The sequence below is a fragment of the Mixophyes fleayi genome, chromosome 2 (genome assembly GCF_038048845.1).
Source record: "Mixophyes fleayi isolate aMixFle1 chromosome 2, aMixFle1.hap1, whole genome shotgun sequence".
NCBI lineage: Eukaryota > Metazoa > Chordata > Amphibia > Anura > Limnodynastidae > Mixophyes > Mixophyes fleayi.
In genome coordinates, this window is record NC_134403.1 from 245105462 (window position 1) to 245121666 (window position 16205).

The window sequence follows — 16205 nt, forward strand, 5'->3', positions numbered from 1 at the left end:
TGGAGACGGTGCTCAAACACACTGGCCTCAAGTTCTCTGACTATTAAATAGCTTTACAGGTTCTAACATACCTAGAGATATTATTAAGTCTTATTTTATGTGGCAGCATACCAATTATACCCAGAAATACAATTACATTAATTACAGACATGTTAAACACTGTCTGTGGTTCTATTGCCAATGCCTTGAAACAGTCTAATTTCTGACTTTTGCAAAGATCAGCTCAGACAGATATGGCAAGTTGACTTCTACAGAAAGCTATCTGCACACCTTACTGGTTGAATGGACATGTAAAAGAAAGTGTCAAAAATATGGACCACTCAGGATTATGTAATTCCTCTACACAACCACTACTGAATAGAGAGTTCTCACTTTAGGAACTGCTGCCAAATAATTGTCCACAGTGCAGTGGGGGAGGAGTTGAGGCTCCTCCATCCTCCTATTTCTTCCTCTTCCTTTCTTTTCCAGTTTGATACCTTCCCTTAACAGTCAATTGCCTTTTTTTCTCATATGTAAAAGAAAGTTGGTGGCAAATAAATATTGATTACATGATCCTACAAGATTATTATCATGCATGATCATTTTACAGTGCCAAGCTCAGAAACGGAATGCATTTACCATGCCTTTACCTACATATTGACATTTACATTTTTTTATTTTTTGTTGTTGTTTTCTGCTTTTCAAGTTTCCAATTTAAATTTAAAAAAAGATTACACTTTCGGTTTCACTTTTCAGATTTGCTATTTCCCACTATATATAAGATAGGAACTTCTACCTTACCATTTTTATTAACAGTTTTGAAAATGGCATTTCCTTGTATATTTAGAAAGATGTGAAATATCATAGATATTCACATTGTATAATTATCTTCTATTGATGAAGAAATGTATATCTGTTTAACATGAGCTAGGCATATCCTCCTTCATTGTCACTCACCTACCTACCTGATATGCAGTCTGAATATTTTCAGCCCAGAAATGTTCAAATCTTGGTCCAATACACTTATCATATAGTGGTAAACAAAGAATTGCTTAAATTCCAGATTTGACATTTTTTCATTTACATTTTTTAATTTTTAAAATTGCAATTTTTAAATGTGCAAATTAGAAGCGTACAAAAATATAATGAGACCAGTAAAAGGAGAATGGTCAGATAAGTTGCGCTGAATTAATAAATGTTATTAATAATAATAATAATAATAATAATAATAATAATAATAATAATAATAAAAATAATAATAATAACAGGCACCTAGTTTTCATTGTCCCAATTTCAGGCTTTGCATGCCATCTACTCCCTCACTAAAACTATTTATTTTAGGTAGGATATTACACTAATACTCAAATGGAAATAGCACTTGCATGTGAAACATTGTAGGACCTCTCAGAGGATCTCCCTAAAATCCTTTTGTTGATTTTTATAGTAGTATTTAGAATACATATCCATCTCTAATGGATATAGGCCTTTCTAGATATGAAGACAAATAAATGAACTGGGAGACGATATGCAGGAAGAAGTGTTGCCAGTTATTGCAACTTCAATTTAAATGTTTACAAAGGGTTTACTCTACTCCTGCTATGTTTATGACTGGTGTAATGGTAGATGCAGTCCATTTCCATTTGATTTGGAAATACAGATTTTTGGAGCATTTTCAGAGAAAATCCTGCAATATGGTTCTTTAACTGGTGATGAAAAAATGGGTTGTATGGTGGCTCTATGTTTCGTTTTGTATTTGATTGTTGTTTAAAATAAGTCTAAGTGCCTAAACTCCTAGTCCCACCTACTATACCCCCCAATGTCTCGCAGTTTCCCCCAATGGAGTGGAAGAAATGGATTTCACGGTGAGTAAAAATCTTATTTTTAGGTTAATTTGGTTAGAGCTGGTGGGCAGAGTACGCCGGTTCTCCTTACCCCAGGCGCTAAAATACCTAGCTACAGCTCTGGGCTGATGCATTGTTTTGTGAGCTGTTGTATAACCTTGGAGTGTAGATAAGAATATCTGAAAGCATCCTGCTGTGAAAGGTGAAGTTTTTCTTAAGTGTCTGAAAATCTATGATCAGGCCATTTGCTAGCAGATCCTATTTTCTAGAAATACTATACTCTAGAGATGCCTTAATCCAACCACAAGAAGAAAATATATGAGAGCCATCATTGGTAGACCAGATACCTCTTCTGTATGCTCAAAACCTACAAACCTGATCTATTGTCACAGGAAAAAACTTAATTGTTTTATAACAGCTCAGAATTTAAGAAGCGTACAGGTAATAAAATATTTTCAGCAAATTAGCCATCGTCACTGCTATGCCAAATAAATAGCATATTTATTCCATTCCTTAACATTTTTATAGATGGCTGTTGAAAACAAGGAAGGTTAGTTAGCTTTATACTCTGATGATTTTTCCCACAGTCAGCTTTGTTGTTTGTTATTATTATTATTATTATTAACCTTTATTATTATTTATAGGGTGCCACATGGGGGTCCGTAGCACCATGCAGAGGGCAAACACCAAGACAGTACATGGTATAACAGTAAACAAACAACACTACACTCTCAACACAGCGACCTACTGATAGCCAAACCTGTGCCCATTAGTGTGGGTACAACTAACAGCGTTACAGCCACTGAAAGAGGAGCGAAGACATTGTAGAAGTGGAATCAAGGGGCAGAGAGCCCAAGGAGGAGGTGCGCAGTGTAGCTCATGAGCAAAAGTTCAGCAGGGATGAGACCCCTGCCCAATTTAGCTTACAATTTAAAGGGAAAGGGGCAGTCAATCAGTTGGCACATGGGGGTGAGCTAATGTGGGGGCAAAGAGCAAGAGTGGGAGACATGGAGGATGAAAGAGGGTGAGATATACAACATGATGAAATGGTTAAGTGGAGGATTGGTAGACTTTTATGAACAGGTCGGTCTTCAATGACTGTTTAAAGCTATACAGGCTAGGCGATAGTCTGATAGAATGAGGCAGAATGTTCTCCAGTGGTGCGGGGGCAGTATGGTAGAAATCTTTGATTCAGGAGTGAGATGTGATTAACAGAGGGAAGAAAAGTGACGGTCGTTTGCTGACCGGATAGAGCAGGAGGGAGTACGTATGGAGATGAGCTTGGAGATGTAAGGAGCAGTGGAGTTGTAGAGGGCCTTGTACATGAGGGTGAGGAGTTTGAAGAGGATTCTTTATGGAAAGGGTTGCCAGTGTAAGGTTTGGAAGAAAGGAGAGGCAGATGTGGAGCGTGGATAGAGGAAGATAAGTCTAGCTGCAGCATTAAGCATAGATTAAAGAGGTGCGAGATGGAAGCAGGGAAGGCCAGTAAGGAGAAAGTTACTGTAGTTGAGATGAATGACACCCAGACAGTGGAGTTAGGGAACAGATAAGAGGTCCAGGAGGATAAGTAGGGAGTTGGGCTCTGGACTTGGCCAAGACTTTGGTCAAGGCAGTTTCTGTGGAGTGGAGAGGGTGGAAAACAAATTGGAGAGGAGCAAGGAGGGAGTTGTTCCCAGATATATATAGGTTGTCTATCCAAAATTAAGTTCAATTTAAGTAGCATAACTGTAAGTATTAGTAGATTAATATTTAAAGCTGCAGTTATTTAGTTGCTGTTTTGCAGCACGGTGGCACAGTGGTTAGCATTGCTGTCTCTCACAGCTGGGGGTCATGAGCAAACATACAGTATATATCATAGGGCTACATAAAACTCCAGGACGTGTAAGTTGCTACACTAGCTTCTAGGTTGGAACAGGTTAACAGAGAGTTTTCTAACAAGGAGTAATGTCATCACAGGTGCTGGACATTCAGCTGTGTCTATAGTATCTGGCAACTGCAAGCACAAGTTTTAGATTATTGGATTAATGACTAGCAGTTCCAGTTATCCTGCATTTGTGTACTAGAACTTGGGTGTGAACTCGACTATTACTATTCCGTCTCCTGTGTGTCAGACCCTACCTCTGCATCAAACACTAGCTGTGAATATTACCACTGTTTATTCCTTGCTTCAATACTGAACTTAGGTTGTGAACTTGACCACTTCTTATTTATTTCCTGAATATCCTACTTTGGTTCGTACGCTTATTACTGACCAATTGTACCTGTGAATCGAATATTGTCTGGGAATCTGACCACTGTTTTCTCAGTGCTGAAGTACCAGACTTTTGCTGTGAGTTCAGGTGTTGCTTATTTGTTTTCTGTCTTTCGGACTCTTCTGTGAACCCAGACTGCTTTTTCGGTATTTGTGAATAGGATTTCAACTGTGAATCTGCCACTCCTATCTTTTCCTGTATACCGGAGTTTGGCTGCAGCTTGTTCATTGTTTATTCCTCCTTCTCATCAGACTGTGTGTCTGGAATATAACTGCTATCATCATTACCTGAAAGCTGGACTTTAGCTGAAAGTTTAGCCACAGCTTGTCTGGTTCGAGATTTGAATCCCAATGCTTTAGGTTGGCAAGCATAGTTAAATGTTTTCCTTAACTTTGTTTGAAGAGCCTTATTTGTAACATCGATAGGGAGTGCCTCTGTTTTAGTAGTGTTTTGTTTACAGAGAGACGCTTTCCCATATGTGTCCAAAATGGAGTGCAGAGGGGGTAGTGAGGCCTTAGGATTGTTTACAAATATAAAAACATCGCAAAAGTACATTATGTGTTATATAACATATTCTACTCACATTGACATTGCTAGATATTCTATTTTTCGCTGCTAGTGATTCTATATCTAAAATGAAAATTATAGGACTGTTTATGTTGGGATTCTAGAGATTGAGGAAAAATTTCTATAAAATTATCTGCTGCAAAGTGTCTCTGGAATGGTCTTGAGACACTTTGCGGTTAATTGAATCCCCCCCCCAGAGACATATCCTTTGAGCAGCTACTAATTAGAATACTGAATGCAGTGTCTTTTAGCATACTAATAGCTTGTTATCTCCACTAGGATTTTGCAATACAGTTTAAAACAACTTTTCTATTTCTTTTGCTTAATATACTTTCATCAGTGAGTATTACACTTATCTGCGCGTGATGTTTGTAATGCTGGGCACACACTACAGTGTTTTCAGCCGAGTATTGGGTATATCAAATGATAAACAACCGTTCAGATGATATTGTATTAATGTGTATGCGCCAGTGATGAACAAGGATCGTTCTAAAGCACCGACCATCGTTTGATTTGATTGATCATCAGAACTATAAATCTCATTCAGCTATGGAACGACATCCTTCCAAACCTGCACTGTGTATGCACTCACGAACAGGATCTCCATAGAGTTTACAGAGTTACGATCTTTTCAGCCGATGGTTATGACAGATGAAAAGTACAGATCTGAGGGTAAATCTTTTAAAACATTTATAGTGTGTACGCGTAAATCAACTTGCTGATCGGAAAATTTTTGTTTTTAGTCGTTGATAAAATTTTTATAGATCACATTGGTCAAAAAATTCTGTAGTGTGTACCCAGCCTAAGTTAAAGCGACAGATTTGTCATTCAATCGCTCTGACATTACTATTTGACAGATATTGTCTCTCTTATCTGTATTTTCCGACCAACTGTCAGTAGTGATTTGGACACATATGACCTTGAGATGGACGTCTTCTATAGTGAATCAGCTGGGTAAGTGGCAGAATGATCTTTTACTTTCTCATACAGAATCTTCAGCCTCGTCGAAAGCTACAAATCACTATTTTTCAAACTTCTAGATGTCCAGGCAGACACCTAGATAACCCACTCCTGTCTCTCTTCCTTCACTAACTGACTTACCCAACTGTACTGAACCAACTGGCCATTACATTGTGAGCTCCTTCTAGAAGTGCTCTTGCGCACATCTGTCACATGTCATAATCTTTGCTCCATTAGCACCATCAGAAATAAGTTCAATTATATGGCAGGGCCAGTTGCTACACTTGTGAGATTCCTTGTGGTTGGTTCCTGTGCTCCTGACCCGTACTGTTCTGACTCCTCTCCTGCCTGCTGTCTTGTGCCTTGAGTACTTCTGACCCGGCCTGAAGTTCCTTACTGTACTCTGTTTTGGCACTCCAGGCCACAACCCCCATAGATTTTGAAGTTTCTTGAATGGGTTGTATTTAAACTGAACTTCTGCAATTATAAAACTATCAATAAGTCCTCAATGGCACATAGAAAGTTAGAGGTCCTCCAAGTATAATTCGTACATTTGGTGTTACATAGATCAAATTAAGCTTCTTGGTCTAACTTGAAGCATGTGAACAGGTCACAATCAGTTAGTAAAGATCCATTCAGTCACCAGGATTCAGAAGGCTTGGGTATAGCTAGGTGACCAAGAGTAGAAGGGCAGTGTGGTGACACAGTAGTTAGCATTGCTGCTTCTGTGAAGTTCATGGGTGCCTTAGTTTCCTCCCGCAGTCCAAAAACATACTGATAGATTAATTACATTCTGATGAAAAAATGTTCCATAGAGTGTGCATGTTTGGTAGGGACTTACAGTTTAAGGTCCAATGGGACAGGGATTGGTGTGAATGATTACATATTCTCTGTACAGTTCCATGTAATATGATTATTGAGTATGATTATTGAGTATGGCACTATATAAATAAATGCTAATAATAAAGCATCCATCCAATTAGTAGCTTTAATAGTAGGTTCAGTTAAATTATGTGTAAGGCAAGTATCAGATACCACATGCACATGTACTCCAAAACTCTCTTCAGACTTCCTCACGTCAATCAATTGCCACACTTGCCCCCACATGCCGATCAGACCTAGAGCATGCCCCCACTCACCCCTCAATGGAATACCCCCATCCCTGTGCTTTTCTTTTCTCCACTCTGACTGCCCCACATTCTCTCACTCACCATTTGCTGGGAGTACTAGTAACCATCCACTAATCAGTCACAAATATCACCCTGCCTAAAAATTCTTTGTCTTAGCAATGAAGTAATCAGGAGTCACCACTTTCCCATGGAGAATGGAGGGAGACCATGTAATACAGACTGCTCTTCCTCTTGCTCTGTTCTCAGGTGTACAGTGTGACCTCGCTGCATTGTACAGAATAGATAACATGATTCAAAGGTCAGCTGCTCCAATCACATTCAGTCTTACTTTCTGCTTTATGATCTGCCAAGCTTCTCTTACTCTTATTCAGTAAGACCTGGGGCTGCAGGAGAAGCTTGGTGGTGGTTAAAGTAGGGAGGGATGGGGCATGAAGCTGGAAGAAAGACGTAGGTGAAGGCTCAGTAGGGCCCTTGTTGTCCATAACTGCCCTATACAGTTAAGTTTTAAAAAATTGATCTTGCACCATACATTTTCAGCATAACAGAGTTGCAGATAGCAATTTATGAAAGTTCAGAGCATAACGATGTGCCCATTTTATTACACCATGGAGCAGATTCAGTTCACAGCAACAACGCAGGCCGCGCACTATACCTTTAATACGACAGTAGCTGCACATTATTACCGTTACTACAGTAATTTCAATGCTAATTTTTGCTTGCAGCTCTGTGCGCAAAGTAATAATGTGCGCTCTGCGTTGTTCTAAATTTTATCTGCCCCTATATCTTCTGTTCAGTCATCTGATACTTTTACTTTGTGTAGTAGCAATAGGTGGGTGTAATAATTATCTTGAGGGACTTTGAATCAATAAAGAAAAATAAATAAGCCCGGCAGCTTTATTTCATGGCACAACAATATGTTAAACACATTGTTTTCCTTTTAAGTAATATTTTCAGACATATATAGTTATATTGTTTCACCCAACAACTTTAACATCAAAATGTTACTGTTGAAGTCTTTCCTGAAAATAAAAGAAAAAACTTTGTGTATTGACAACACACTACTTAATTGCCCATAGAAACTAATTTGTTGTCATAAGGTAAAATTACTTTTCATAATAAATCTCTTTGGGCTTTGGTTGTATGGATTACCTACATATTATAAATGAGACGTTTCCCATACAAAATGAACATTGATTTTCCTTTGAATGACTAATCTCCATCTAATAGAGGAGCAATACTCCCTAAGGTACAGTAATCATAGCCCAGTTAATTTGTGGGAACTGTCAGTTGCTGCCATTTTTCTTTATTCGGGTAGCAAAATGCTTTTGCCTTTCATGTTATATAAAATACTGTAATATGTAGACATGAAGAGAGTGGTGCTTCATGGTGGAGTTTTATTATTAACAACAGCTTTAAATGAAGTTATGCTTACCAGATATAAGTAAAAGCTTGCTTATCAGAAAATGTGAAGTCCAGGCTGCTTAGTTCAGTTCACAAAGGAATAAAGCTGCATATATGAGAGATTTCACTGAAACCCCACTGACAAAACAAAATTAAAGTTTACTTATGACAAGACAAACGCAAACATTTTGTCCCAGGAAGTTCATCAGAGAGAGATGTTGGCACTCATGTAGTATGTTCAAATTGTGAGGGTCCACAAATTGTGCAGGAGAGGTGTGACTCCCCATCTAGTAAAGTGAAACTCTCTCAATGATCAGATATTACCCACAATGTTCACTGGTGTTGTAAATATATTCCAGATAAATCTCATTATATTTTAAGCCATTTAAATATAAAATCTCAAATTCTTATTATATAAGTCACAAAAGTTTACATAGGGTTTAACGGGAGTGCTAATGTTTACATGCATACGTGTTTGTCAGTAGCGCTATCCAATAATTCTTTGTAGTAGTGGTGAATACTGGAAATACATTCATTATTCATTAAAACCGACATCTTTGGGGGAGTGGTCCGCACATCCTATCCAAAATTAGATATGCTGGAATGGAAAAAAACTTTAAAGCCTATAATGTTCACTGGCAATATAAATGTACTGTATATTCTAGATAAACTTGTTTATAATATAAAATTTCAAACTCTTATGATATACTTTAAAAACACATAGGTTTTCACTGCAGTTTTAATAATTACCTGCATACATGTATGTCAGGATTGCTATCCGAGAATTCAAAGTAGCAAATACAGGAGATACACTATTCATTATAACCTGCCTTTTTTGGGGGATGGGGGTATCAGAGATCAGATATGCTGTAATAGAAAAAACGTTTACATTCCATATAAACCCATTTAGATTTCAAGCCTCTATAACATAAAATCTCAACCTATTATGAGAAATAAAAACTTCTGCCTCACAGCACTGGGGTTTTGAGTTTGATTCCCGACCATGCCCTTATCTGTGAGGAGTTTGTATGTTCTCCCCGTGTTTGCGTGGGTTTCCTCCGGGTACTCCGGTTTCCCCCCACACTCCAAAAACATACTAGTAGGTTAATTGGCTGCTAACAAATTCACCCTAGTCTGTGTGTGTGTGTGTGTGTTGGGGAATTTAGACTGTAAGCTCCAATGGGGCGTGGACTGATGTGTGTGAGTTCTCTGTTCAGCGCTGCGGAATTAGTGGTGCTATATAAATAAATGGTGATGATGATGAGGAGCACAGATCTGAAGGTAAATCGTGTAGTGTACACAGGGCCGGCGCAAGGTCTCCAGGCACCATGGGCAAGGTTACATCCTACTGCCCCCACACCCCCACCAATACCCTCCTGCGAGGCTCATTGCAAGAGCTCCGCCAGCCTGCAATAAGAGACAGCTTGACAGTTGTCGGCGCCGATGATTCCGGGCTGCAGAGCAGCTCTCTCCCCCGCCGCACCATATAAAAAGAAATCATTAGTTTGAAAAAAAACAAACAAAAAGAAAACCAGAACGATGCACAAACCCAAAAAAACAAAACCAAACCAAGTAGCCCCATTAGACAGCAGGCCTATCGGGAAAATTCCCAGTAAGGCCTATGGCCAATTCGCCCCAGCCCACAACCAATCAGTGATTACTTTGGTTCAAGGTGGAGTGTAAAATAAAAATAACAACTCTTACCTTCTCCTGGCTGGCAAAGCTGCAGTCCGGATGCACTGATGCCTGATGATGCATGCTCTCAACGCTGTCCAGGCTCCATTTCTGCTGTTGGCAAGTAACCGTAGTACCGGCAGTACATTATTTAAAATTGCTTAATTGCTTACTGGTGTAATAATATATACTGTAATTTAAATATATACTGTAATTTAAGATATGGCTTCCATTTATAGCCACATAGTTCTTGTGTATTGCCAGGCAACTGTAAGTCTTAAATATACAGACATAGCCTATACAGATTTATATCTATCTATCATATATATATTCATCCGGAAAGTATTCACAGCGCTCCACTCTTTCCACATTTTGTTATGTTACAGCCTTATTCCAAAATGGAATAAATTTCTTTTTTCCCGCAAAATTCTACACACAATACCCCATAATGACAACATGAAAAAAGTTTTTGGGAGATTTTTGCAAATTTATTAAAAATAAAAAACCTAAGAAATCACATGTACATAAGTATTCACAGCCTTTGCTCAATACTTTTATTGATGCACCTTTGGCATATATATATTGTATATATATATGTGTGTGTGTGTGTGTGTAAATATATATATATATATATATATATACATATACACATATATATATATATATATATATATATATATATATATATATATACAAGTTAACCCGTGCATGATACTCTAGTCAAATAAAGCTACTTAAGGTGTTAAAAAGGTTCTTGTCATGCATTTGGGCCTAGCCCAGGCCTCCTCAGGGGAAGAGCGTTACTTCCCGACGCAATCACCCTTTTTTAACGTGGTTTTGTCCACATGTCACCACCTCATCATTTTTCTCCATCACCTCATCCTTCATCTTCATCGCCACGTCCTTCATCAAGCTACCTAAGGTGTTAAAAACTCCCCACTGTCACCCCCGGCAACCACCAACCACTCCCAACTGTCACTTCTCCGTCAAGAAATATATAGGTCAGTGTATAACTCTGCCCAGCAGGTGGCGCTGCAGCTTGTTTTTTTTTTTCACACACGCCACTAGGCATTTATATAGTAGATATATATATATATATATATATATATATATATATATATATATATATATATATATATATATATATATAAGCCCTTGCCTACACCTGTATTTTTGTACAGCAGTATAAATGAGCTATGCGGCTAAAAATAGAAATCATAGCTTATGAATATAAAAATTACCTAATTTTACTTTTTTAGAGACTACATAAGTACAAAATAAACATAAAAATACAGTATCAACTACCTTATTTTTCGCTCCATAAGACGCACCTGACTATAAGACGCACCTAGTTTTAGAGAAGGAAAACATACACTGGCCCCTTCACTCACACTCACCAACACACACACACACACACACACACACTATATTAACACACTGATCCCCACTCTTAGACACACATGCTATGTTAGCACACTGGCACACACACAGTATAGCCTCCAGCACACACACACAGTATAGCCTCCAGCACACACACACAGTATAGCCTCCAGCACACACACACAGTATAGCCTCCAGCACACACACACAGTATAGCCTCCAGCACACACACAGTATAGCCTCCAGCACACACACAGTATAGCCTCCAGCACACACACAGTATAGCCTCCAGGACACACACAGTATAGCCTCCAGGACACACACAGTATAGCCTCCGGCACACACACACAAACACTATAGCCTTATCTTATTCCCTCCGGTGTCTTCAGCGCTGCGGATCCTCCTGAAGGAAGGAAGAAAATAAAACTTACATGTCCAGCGTGGAGAAGCGGGTCCCGGCCAGGCTGCAGATCCTCCTGATCGTCCGTCCCCCTGCCTATCTGTGAGGACCTAGCTATCACATGGGACGTCCCATGTGATAGCTAGGTCCTCACAGATAGGCAGGGGGACGGACGATCAGGAGGATCTGCAGCCTGGCCGGGACCCGCTTCTCCACGCTGGACATGTAAGTTTTATTTTCTTCCTTCCTTTCTGGCATGCAGTATTCGCTCCATAAGACGCACACACTTTTTCCCCCACTTTTTTTGGGAGAAAAAGTGCGTCTTATGGAGCGAAAAATACGGTAATTATTTTACATTTAATTTTTTACTTCCTCCTAATTTAAAAAAATAAACATTTTAATGAATATTTGATTTATTTTACTTACCTATTGTTTTTCTCTTGGCTGGACAGCACAGCAGAAGCTGCAGGGGGACTCAAATTCTGTCTCTCCAAGTGTCAATGGTGACACAAAACTGCTCCTCACCTTCTTCTCAGAGGGAGGGTGTGTGTAGCTTCATAGGAAGGAATGATGGGGAGGGGGCGGAGTGGCCCTACAATGACTTTATTTACTCTGACAGGCAGTGTGCAGCAGACAGATCCTGTGAAATACACAGCTGACGCCTGCAAAGCACTTCATTCATCCGGTGCCCGCCATGCACTTTATTCATCCAGTGACTGCCGACAACTTCAAACAGCCGGTGGCCGCGGCCCCATGCACAATAGACAGTCAGTGGCGCCCCCTAGGTCCTGGCGCCCTAGGCAGCTGCCTAAAGCTGCCTAATGGAAGTGCCGGGCCTGAGTGTACATATGAATCAACATGCTCTTTAGGACTTTCAGTTGTTGGTAAAATCGTTAACAATATCGCATCAGGAGAAATTTTCTGTAGTGTGTACCCAGCCTAAAACTACTTAATATATTATATATTGTTTTTTAATTTTAAATACCACTATGTTTAATATAGAACTATTTGTATAAAAATAAAAAAAAAGCGCACGTTATAATTATGCACAATTTATCTCACAAAATGTAATATACAGGTCTTGTGAATCTTATATTTTGTTAATTTAAGTTAGATATAAAATAGATACATAATTACATACATGTGTTTGTACTTTGTTAGGCTTTCATCTGTTCTCCTTTCTCATGACATTTAAGGATTAAGAATACCATACTATTGATATTTGATGAGAAAATATGTATATACTCCTATACATTTTATATTAATATATCATACTGTGCAGATACAAGAGATGTAATAAACTAACAATAGGATGTGAGTCACTTGTGAGGTTGTAATATTGTATTCCCTTTGCTCTCAGCACATAGACTGAACATTCTAGAAACGCCGGTAGAATGTAAATTATAGCTGTAGCTTACAGTTAGCTGTGCTTTCTTTGCTTCCTCAGGCACTGCTGTTCTAAATGAGGCACAAATTATAAATGGGGCATTTTTCTTCCAAATTATCCTCAATTCACATGAAATTGCCCCTGAAAAATGTTTGACAAGGCCTGGGTGATAAATTGATTTCTTATCTGGAGAGAAAACTTATAGCTATGGATTTGAATGAGGTGTAGTTCTAAGAAATAGAATCAGAAAGGCACACTCTTGAATGCTGTGTGCATACACTAGGAATTTAGATTTACCGTGCAGAATTGTTGGTTTGGATGTTTATGCGCTGGCAAGGAGAAGTTTATGGTATGCTTCAAAATAATACTTATTATGAAGAATATAATTATGTGTGGAGGGTTTGAAAGTTTGTATAAAAACATTTAGAGAGAGGCTCAGAAACAACTATTGTTGCCATAGTTTTGTGACCCCCTGCCATAGAATGGTTGTATGGTTTACACAACCACCATTTAAAATGCAATGTGTTCTCTAACATAAACATAAAAGTAGGGTTTTTTAATGACAATGGTCATTGTCAGCTTCTACTAAACTATGCGCACAAGTCGTTATTATTTTATGTTTTGATCTTTTGTTTGTGTTTATATATCTGGGAAAGATATATATATATATATATATATATATATATGTGTGTGTGTGTTTGTACAGTTTTAAGCTTTTAATTTTATGAGAATAGTTAGTAGACTCAGTTTTGTATATAAAGATACTATTAGAAGAATGTATGTTTACGGGTTGCTGTCATCAATTCTCCTATGTGGTAAACCAATTGTTATCTCTGTCGGTTTCCCCCCACATGGTTTGTCATTTTGCATTCATCAGAATACAGTGTTATAATTGTTCAGCTAATTAATAGTATTCGGCAAGGCATATCACTAATTGAGGCTTAACTGCAGCACTGGGTTCTCAAAGAATCTGGCTTCAGAATGTTTCCATGTCAATTAATCAGAGAGAAAACATTAACTTAAGGTTTAATTTTATAATATTGATTACAAGATTCAATCTTATATTAAAAAGCATAGAGCAAAAAAAAATTCAGAGAGTGACACTTTGTCCATTTCATCAGTTCACAGTAGGGCAGTATAATAGAAGCATCTTTAGAATTTAAGACAGGGGTGTATCTAGACATTTGTGGCCCCTATATATAGCCCAAGGGTGAAAAAAACACAAACTGAGCAATGACACAGAGATGTAGCATGGAAACAGTGGAGTCCGAAGCAAGCACATGCAACACACCTCCCCTGTTGGTGGACTGTGTTGTTCTCTACTACCTGTTATTGCAGCATTCACAATCTGTGGCTGGTTTCCTATCTAGATCATTTAATGTTGGGGCCTGTTTGATAAATGTATAGGTATATGAACTATGTAAAGCCAATCAATAAGTGAATACAGTACATAGAATAGATCACATAATATATATACATACAACCAAACTTCAGAATGGCCACACATTACCGTACATTTTGCAAATAAAAAAGCCAAAAAATTACATCAGCACACACTCATCTTTTATCAAAAATGCCCCTCACTTGCTCCAAAATTACACCGCATACCACTCACACCCCACACATGGTCCAAAATAACCCCATATATACTCAGACTCCCACATCCCTCATATGCTGCAGAACTTCCCCACATGCCACTCAAACTTGACCCTCAGACCTTCACACATTGCATCAGACCGTACCACATTACCACATGCCACTTTAAATGCCCATCAGATGTTTTCATATGCCATCAGACCTACCAACATGCCCTTTGTATGTCCATCAGTCCTCCCCACATGCTACCCAGACCTTTGCACATGTCCATTACATGCCATCAGCCCTCTTCACACATGTCCATTCAATGCCCAGCAGTCCTTCCCATATGCCAAAAAATGTCCCCATCTGCCCCGCCTGCCATTTACATGCCTCTTTGACCTCCCCACATGCTACTTAAATGCCCTTCAGACCATCCCGCAAGCCCTTTCCATGCCAATCAGACCTCCCCATATGTCAGCCCCTCAAACTTCACATGCCAACTTAATCAAACCATGTCCTCCACACTGTCAATCAATTGCTTGCCTGACTTGTACTGCCGTCAGAGTGCTCCTCTCCCCCCGCTGCGCTTCTGCATTACCCAGAGACTCTCACTGTGGCCGTGATTATTGGCGGGCAGTGGGCCCTTGGCCAGTTTGGGCATCGGGCCCCTGGTAGGCCAGGGCCCTTTTCTATGGTACGCAACCAGGCCCTGCTTAGAACATCTTCAAGCTTGGACATCACAGATCCCGCACCCCACAGTTTGATAAGTTCAACTAGTATTTTGCTGCTGTATTGTTAGTAGATCATATCTGAGGCCATACCTAATTCAGGGGTTATTGGAAAATAATTCCATTCATTAGTTTATAAGGTAAAATTCTCTGTTGCAGCTTTGTGTCAAATCTTTTAAAATTAGTCTTCTCACAAAATTTACCTTAAATTGAAAGTCATAAAAGACTTCTTGCAAAAAGCCTTATTTATCAATACGCCTTTGTTAAAAGGGATTCTTGCAATAATATAAAATCTTTGCCAGGTAATTTATCCCAAAAATTCCACTGATACTCAGCTCCCTCGCGCTACTGGCCACAGTAATAAGAAAAGTCTTACTGCTCGCCAGGCCAATCTGGGGGTAAATGTATCAACTGCCGATCTTTTCAACTCGCCGCTAACCGGCGAATTTGCAGTGAAGATTTAAAGCTTCAATTGCTTTAAAGGCATTGTTTTGCCTTTAAAGCCATTGCCGCTTTAAATTTTCACTGCAAACTCGCCAGATAGTGGCGAGTTGAAAAAATCGGCAGTTGATACATTTACCCCATGGTGTCAGTTTGCACATGACTGCTGGCGCATGCACATGGGAAATGGAAGCCCAAACTTGACTTCCAGTTCCAGATTTGGTATAAGAAGAAAGAATAAATAATGATGAACCAAATAAATTGCATAAAATAGAAAAAAACAACTTTATTTAAAAAAATGCCTTATTTTAAAAATAGAGCAATTTTTCTTGTTTTGTGCTCTGACTAACGCGTTAGCAATCGGAAGAAAGAGGCAGTATTTGCTTTGCATGGAGATTAGTCAGCAATAGTCTTCACCTTTGATAAATAGGAAAAATCCCTAGATATAGGGTTTTATTTCCTAATAGATGTTTTAACATCATAACTA

At 38.8% G+C, this 16205-nt stretch overlaps 1 protein-coding gene across 2 annotated transcripts in view; it reads left to right on the top strand.

Moving 5' to 3' along the window:
• Nucleotides 1-16205, top strand: part of ITPR3 (inositol 1,4,5-trisphosphate receptor type 3) — a 194631-nt gene that overhangs the window by 97627 nt on the left and 80799 nt on the right. The gene's annotated exons all lie outside the window — the stretch shown is intronic.